The sequence below is a fragment of the Echinops telfairi genome, unplaced genomic scaffold (assembly GCF_000313985.2).
Source record: "Echinops telfairi isolate 266 unplaced genomic scaffold, ASM31398v2 ScPeMD7_3533;HRSCAF=4204_0, whole genome shotgun sequence".
Classification (NCBI taxonomy): Eukaryota; Metazoa; Chordata; class Mammalia; order Afrosoricida; family Tenrecidae; genus Echinops; species Echinops telfairi.
The window spans coordinates 13,901,491-13,909,845 of NW_022107431.1; the positions used below are offsets into that span (position 1 = coordinate 13,901,491).

At 43.4% G+C, this 8,355-nt stretch overlaps 1 pseudogene; it reads right to left on the reverse strand.

The window, feature by feature from the left end:
* Window positions 1-247: 247 nt before the first annotated feature.
* Window positions 248-1,165, reverse strand: LOC115871019 (annotated as a pseudogene).
* Between the last annotated feature and the right edge of the window lie 7,190 nt (window positions 1,166-8,355).

An 8,355-nucleotide genomic window follows, 5' to 3' on the forward strand; every position in this document is an offset into this window, starting at 1 on the left:
AAACTCACTGTCATCGAGTCAGTTCCTTCATGGGGCCACTATAGGGCAGGGTAGAAGTGTCTCAGTGGGTTTCTGAGACTGTCACTCTTTACAGGCATAGAAAGTCTCATGTTTCCCCCCTCAGAGTGGCTGGTGGTTTTGCGGGGCTAATGGTCCAGGGTATTTTTGTTCCTTGGAGGCTGTGTGGACCATGAGGTCCACCACTCTTTTGCTGTTGCCAAACTCACTGTCCTACCAGGAAATGGGCTTAGTGATCCTTGAGGGCAATGCCAGCCCCAGAATCAAAAGTGGAAGAGTGGACATCACTGTTAAAGCCACAGAAGATAGCTTGGTCCTCCTGTGTAGCCCAGGATGCCCTGTAGGGGTCTGTTTGACCATCTGGCTGATATCATACTTGGCAGCTTTCTCTAGATGGCAGGTGAGATCCATGGCTGACATATTGCAGGTGGGGACATGGAAGGCCATGCCATTCAACTTTGACCTTGCCCACAGCCTTGGCAGTGCCAGTGGATGCATGGAGGATGTTCTGGGTAACCCCACCATCATCTAGCTAGAGTTTCTAAGAGGGGCCATCCACAGTCTGCTGGGTGGCTGTGGTGGTGTGGAAAGTGGTCATGAGTCCCTCCACAGTGTCAAAATTGTCATGGACACCTTGGCAAAGGAGCCAAGCAGTTGGTGTTGCAGGAGGCACTGGTGACAATTTTGAGGGCGCTGTCATACATTTCATTGGTCACACCCATCGCACACATGGGGGGCATCAACAGAAAGGGCAGAGGCAATCACCCTTTTGGCACCACCCTTCGAGCGAGTACCAACCTTCTATGTGGCTGTGAAGGCCCCTGTGGACTCGACAGCATGCTCGACACCAGCGTCACCCCACTTCATTTCGCCATGGGTCGAATCTCACTCCTGGAAGATAGAACATCGGTTTCCCATGGATGCTGAGCTTTCTGCTCTCAGCCTCGACGGTGCCATGCAACTCGCCATGGGTGGAATCAGACTGTGGCATGTAGACCACGCAGTGGAGCTTGACGAAGGGGTTGTTGACGGCAGCAACTGCGACTTTGCCAGAGTTAAAAGCAACCCCAGGGACCAGACACCCAATACGGCCAAATGAGCTTTTACTCTGACCTTCACCCTGGTGTTTCAGGGATGCTGCTGGCATGGCATGAGAAGATGTGGGTACCTGCCACACGAGGAGGAGCAGAGCACTCCCCTATTGATTTATCTCATAGCCCTCCATGTCTGAGTCCAACTGAGCCAACTGCTGAACATGTCTCCTACACGTGTACTGGCTCTCACTGGTGACACGGCTCTATCTGTCCATTCAGGAAATGAGTCCACGCTTCTCCCATCCTTTGTTCTTTACATCCAGTGCAGCAAAGGAGACCTATTTGTAGGCAAGGCAGTTTTGGTAGGTTTGGCACATGTGACCTAATCGCTTCCTGAACGACACTTCATTTCCATGGAGCCAACATTTACCAGACTGTACGTGGTTGGCACTGAGCTTGGTGCTGGGGGAACAGAGATGAGGCACTTCTCAGCTGGTGGAGAAGGGAACTACTTTGAAGACACTTTTGTTAATCCTCCTCTCATAGTTAGTTAGCATGGGGGTTGGTAGGTAAAGCTGCTTATAAAATTACCCCAGAAACTAGATTCTAAGCACTTAAAGTTCTATCACGAGTGCCATGGGATAGCATAGTCCTTTTTGTAAATGGAATTGTTTGCTACCTGTTACTATTTCTCTCTCTCTCTCTTTAATTAAAAGATCATTTTATTGGGGGCTCTTACAGCTCTTATATCAAGCCCTACATCAATTGTATCAAGTACATCTGTACATTTGTTTCCATCATTATTTTCCAGACATTTACTTTCCATTGAACCATTGGTATCAGCTCCTCTTTTTTCAAAGTCAAACTTCCACATAGAACCCAAAGTATGAACTCACCATACTTTATCAGTCCAACTTCCTGTATTGGATTCATCGGTAGTGCAAAGAGCTAAAGATTTTGGTGTTAACCAAAAGAGTGGAGGTTCAAGTCTGACCAAAGGTGCCTCGGAAGAAAGATCTGGTGATCTACTTTGAAAGAGTAGTCCTAGAAAACCCTCCAGTGCACACAAGATGTTCTTCCGATACAACATGAGTATGCATTGCCATGAATTGGATTTGACTTGAGGGCACCTGGTAGCTGGTACCTTCTAGATTTTCCTCCACGTTCACAACACAACACTTGTCCATTCTCTCAGCTCACTGGCATCTCCGCTCCTGCGTTTGCCAACTCCCATCTATTTGTCATTGCTCAGCGAGGGAGAGTTTTCTTAAATGCACACTCGATTCGGCCACTCCCCTACCAACCTTCATCCACAAACCCTCAGATAAACCTCACCTGCTTCAATATGACTTGGGAGGCCCCGCATGATGTGGCTTTATGATCCATCAGTCTACTGTGTCAGCCTTTGTTCCCCATCCTTCACGGTGAATGCCACTGGATCATGCTTATGCCCACCTCCTCATCTGCCAACCCATGTTCATCCGTTAGTACGATGCCTCCCCGACACCCTGATTTTTGTCTAATTTGCTTCTCTGTGTGTATGTTATATCCTATATACCATCTATAAGGAGTCCCTCAGTAGTGCAGCTGGTGAAGCGCTCAACTACTAGCAGATGTTGGTGGTTCCAGTCCATCCAGAGGTGCCTTTGAAGACATGTCTAGGCATGTTTTCCCAGAGTGCACACCTATGCTAGGGAGCACACCTATTCTGCACACATGGGCCCAGAATCTACTCCACAGCAACACATTCCCAACATATCTCGTCCTCTTTTAATTGCCTTTTACCATGCCTGACTGCCAGCTATGCGAGAGATTGAATGTCACTGTAACCCTGGTCCTTGACCTGGAACAATGATGCAATAACTGTGAGCCCTGGTGGTGTAGTGGTTACTTGCTGGGCTGTGATCCCCAAGGTCAGCAGTTCAAACCCTCCAACAACCATGGCAGAATACAACAGAGAGAAAACCTCAAGTGAAAAGAAAGCCAAAGATATTAAACACTGGAACAGATTGAAAATGAGGCAAAGTGTAGATCAGATGATAAGGTGTTGTAGTTTTGCCTAATTATAGCTGCCACAATTGACTTTACAATATTATTCACATCCCTGGACTCTGGACAGATGGGGTTCACCGGAAACTGAATTCATGCGAGGACCCAGCAAATGGATGTGGGGCTTACCCTGTCATCCGTTGCCTTTTGCAAACTGGGTGTTAAGCTCTGATACCATTTCCTCCTTTGTCTTTGGAATTTATTATTTGCAACCTTTGGGTTCACAGGCTGCTGTGCTTCTCCTGTGTGGACTTAGTTGATGTCTCACTTGTTTTAAGAACGCCTTTAAGAACCCAACAGTTTTGATTAGAGCATTCTCTGGTCTCAGATTTCAGAAGGAGAACATTTTGGCTAAGAAAGGAAAACAGCCTTGTTTTAAAGATGACAATTCTCCGAGGGAAAGCAGCACATTGTCTCTTTTATCTTCATACATGACTCTTTTACCCCAAATTCCTGAACTTTCTTGCTTCCAGGCTCTTGTGAAGAAGAAATGTCAAAATTCTCCTAGATAAATCTCCATTCCAGTGTTCCCTGAAAAACAACAACAAAAAAACCACCCCAAACTAGTGAAATTCCTTCATTAGATTATTGTCTGAAAATAAAATGTCAAGTGAAAATATTTTCCTAAAACAAAAACCTGTGCATGATGGTCACTCTCTTCAGCATCCACACTGATGAGAAGGCTGGTGAACTTGAAAGAACATTCATTTCTGGGTCCGTGATTTGACCACTTCTTGTTGCCTGGACTGTTTACCTGGGAGGTGTTCTGCCTAAGGGCACACTGGTACTTCGCTGGTTTGTTTTACAAAGGGTGCCTTGGTGGTGTAGTGGATAGTGAGTTGGGCTGCTGCCCACCAGGTCAACAGTTTGAAAACACTAGCCACTCTAAGGGAGAAAGATGAGGCTTTCTACTTGAAAAATGAATCATAGTCTCAGAAACCCCAGGGGCAGTTCTACTCTGTCAAATCTCTGCATCCATCACTTCTAAAACATGCTTTTGCAAGGCTCCTCAGTGCCAGGCCTTGAAGTACTCTCCATGCAGGGAACCACCTCGCCCTGATTTCTGACCCACGGAACTGGCCCCACTGCTTACACCATCTCCGTGGTTGTGGTGTGAACAGCAGGGACATGGACACATCCACAGATGAAAGAGGGAGTCTGTTATTCTATGTGTGGTTGTGTTAGTCTGGGTGGACTAGAGAAACAAATTCATAGACACACATATGTGTATAAGGAAGAAGTTTATATACAAGAGCAATTGTATATTAAGAAAACATCCCAACCCAGTCCAGTTCAAGGCCATAAGTCTGATATTAGCACATATGTCCTATACCAATCTATAAAATCCTCTTCAGACTTATGAAACACACACAGTGAAGCTAAATGCAGGGCAATCACAAGCCACTGGGCAGAAAGTCTTTGGGTCCAGTGGTGTTGTAAGCATATCAGCGCTGGCAGGCAACTTTTTGTGGCTTCTCCGGCTTCCGAGGTCTGGTTGCATCCTTGTGGCTTTTTGCTTGCAGTGGTCAATGTGAAACAACTGAAATTTGGGCAATCTGTGTTTTAGGTGACATGCACATAATGCTCATCAAAGTTGCCCCCCAAAGCCTGGCACACAAGTCAAATTCAGGAGACAAACAGGTTTGCTGTCCCAAGCAGGACTTCCAGTGGGGACTTGTAGGCCAGTCTTCTAGGGAGCTACTTTATAAGTGTAGACTGAGCTAACACCACTGAAACAATTTTTTTATCATATATATATATATATATACATATACATATATATATATAAAATATATATAATTTTATTGGAGGCTTTAACAGCTATTATCACAATCCATATATATATATCCATTGTGCAAGCACATCTGTATATATGTTGGCATCATCATGTTCAAAACATTTTCTTTCTACATGAGTTCTTGGTATCTCAGCTCCTCATTTTTTCCCTCCCTCCCTCCTTCCCTCATGAACTTGATAATTATAAATTATTATTTTTTTCATGTCTTTCATTGACTGCTGTTTACCTTCACCCACTATTCTGCTATCTTCCTCCCTGGGAGGGGGTTATATGTCAATCATTGTGATTGGTTTCCTTTACTCTCCCCACCCCCTTTCCCTGACCCTCCTGGTATCACTACTCTCATTATTGGTCCTGAGGAGTTTATATTTCCTGGATTCCCTGTGTTGTGAGCTCTTATCTGTACCAGTGTACATGCTCTGGTGTAGCCAGATTTTTAAGGTAGAATTGGGGTCATGATAGTGGGGGGTGGGGAGCATTAAAAGAACTACAGGAAAGTTGTATCTTTCTTTGGTCCTATGTTGTTTACTGACTGGCTCTTTTCCTGTGACCCTTCTGAAAGGGGATGTCCAATTGACTGCTGATGGGCTTTGGGTCTCCACTCTGCCCTCCCGCGCCCCCCCCCCCGCCCCTCTTCACATCAATATGATTTTTTTACCTGATCCCATTGGCACCTCATGATCACACAGGCTGGTGTGCTTCCATGTGGGCTTTGTTTCTTCTCAGCTAGATGGCCGCTTGTCTATCTTCAAGCCAATGGCTTTATATTTTACCAAACGTGATGTCCTTTTTAGGCATTAGTTTCTTCTAATACTATGTACAAAGTATGTGAGAGGACATCTCACCATATTCGCTTCTCACCATAAGGAGCATTTAGGTTTACTTCCTTCCAGATGTATTTTTACTCTTCTTGCAGCCCATGATACTTTCAATACATGGTACTTTCAATGCTCTTTGGTGACACCTTAATTCAAAGACACCAGTTCTTCAGTGTCTTCCTTGTTCATTCCGCATGCAGATGAAAAGATTGAAAACGCCTTGGCTTGGATCAGGCGCACTTCAGTTCTCAATTTGACATCTTTTCTTTTGAACACATTGAAGATCTCTTGTGTGGAAGATTTTCCCCAATGCAATATGTTGTTTGATTTCTCGATTACTGCTTTGACGAGGATTGATTGTGAGCCCAGTAAAATGAAATCCTTGGCAACTTCAGTCTTTACTCCCTTTATCATGGCGTCCATTGGTCCATTGGTGAGGATCATTGTTTCCTTTAAGTTGAATTGCAATCTACACAGAAGGCTGCAGCCCTTGACTTTCATCAGCAAGTGCTTCTCGTTTTCCTCATTTCCAGCAAGCATGCTTATGACATCTGCGTGTCACAGGTTGTTAATGAGCCTTCCTCACATCCTAGTGGCACATTCTTCTTCATATTGTGGGCTTCTTAGATTATTTGTTCATCATGAAGATTGACTAAGTATAGTGAAAAAATACAAACCTGACTGACAAACATTTCCTGATTTTAAACCAGGTGGTGTTGCCACAACAAAGTGTTCTGGAAATCCCATTTTTTACAATATTGTCTGCAGTTTGTTATGATCCACACAATTGCATTCCTTATTATAGTAAAAAAATACAAATAAACTTAAAAAAAATTCTCTGTGTTCAGACAAGCTCCATCTGACATCAGCAGGAATATCCCTCATGCCATGTAAGATCGCTGTTGATGAGGAAGCCCTAGTAGCACAGTAGGTTACACATTGGACTGTTAACTGAAAGATCAGCAGTTCGACTCCACCACTTGTTCCCATAAAGATTTACAACCTTCGGAACCCAAAGGGGTAGTTGTGCCATGTCGTATAGGGTGACTATGAATTGGAATCAACTCCATGGCAGTAGGTGGGTAGACAGCCCTGTTGATGTACTATAACCATTTTGAAATATCTTCAGCAACATTTTATTTGTATGTGATAGTCATGATATTGCTCAATGATTTTCACACTTTTTTAGGTCCTCTGTCTTTGATCCGAGCATATTATGGATTTCTTCCAGTCAGTAATTGACTAGGGAGCTGTCTTCCAAATTTTTTGGCTTAGATTAATGTTTCCAACCATGCATCAGATTTTTTGCAAATGCATTCAGTGTAGCTTGGACTTCTTCCTTCAGTACCATCTGTTCTTGATCATCTGTTAGCTCTTGAATTGGTTGAATGTTGACTAGTTCTTTTTGATACAATTACTCTGTGTATTCCTTCTATATATTTTTTTAATGCTTCCTTCATTGTTCAATATTTTGTCCACAGCTAATTCAATATTGAACTAGAGGCTTGAATTTTTTCTTCAGTTTTTTCAGTTTGAGATGCACTAAGCATGTTCTTTCTCTTTAGCATTCTAACTTGTAGTGTTTGCTCACTTCATGAGAACACTTTGGCGTCTGGAGCCGCCCTTTGACTTCGTCATTGCTTCCATTCACTTTAGCGACTCTACATGCAAGAGGAAGTTTAGGGTCTCTTTGGACATCCACTTTGGTCTTTTCTTTCTTTCCAGTCTTTTTAATGATGGCTTGATTTTTTCATTGCCTTTTTCTGTCTGGATTCAGGTCATTAATGTTCTGTGTGAGGGACCCTCATTGTGTAGTGCTAATGGTTGGGCTACTAGGTCAGCAGTTTGAATCTTCCAACTGCTCTCAGGGAGAAAGATGGGGCTTTCTATTCTCTTAAAGAGTTACAGTCTCAGAAACTCACAGGTGGTCCTTAGGGTCCCCAGAGAGCAGTGAGATTGATTAAAAACATTTTTTTGGAGTATTTCTGTGCATCCAGTCTCTCTTGAGACGGTCTCTAAATCCAAGGGTTATAGACTCACAGTCATCAGTATTTTAGATAGAAGGAGGGATTTGTTCAGCAAAGTTTGTTTTAACTTCAAGGAAGTATCTAGCATGAGAACTCCCAATGCATTGAAATTTAGTGTCAGATGACTAAGTCCACATTTTCTCAATGGACATGTCACTTTGGGGGACAAAGTTGTTGAAGCAAATGCATCATCATGAATGCTGCTGAGGTAATTGATCAGTGGAGGCATTTTGCAGCTCAGAATAATTAAGCTGTGCATGGCTCTCTATAAATTTATTGAATCTGTACTCTGTCTCAGGCACTAGCGAGGCCTCATAGGGAATAAAAAATGATATCTGATGTGGTTAGCTTTTCAGCAAATACTTACTGAGACTTCTTTATGTGTCAGGTTTTGTGTTAGGTCCAACATTTGGAAGGCATGACCTATTCAAGAGCATCACTTGGTCTTGAAGCTTAGGTCAAGAATTGCGAGGTTTTTTTATTATTATTATTATTTTACCAGAAGTGTAATCTTTCAGTGATTGTGAATGGATTATTGAGGAAATTGAGGGAAGGTTGGTAGCATTTGACCTGGGCATCAAAGGTCCACTCTGCCTCACGCTGACATGAAT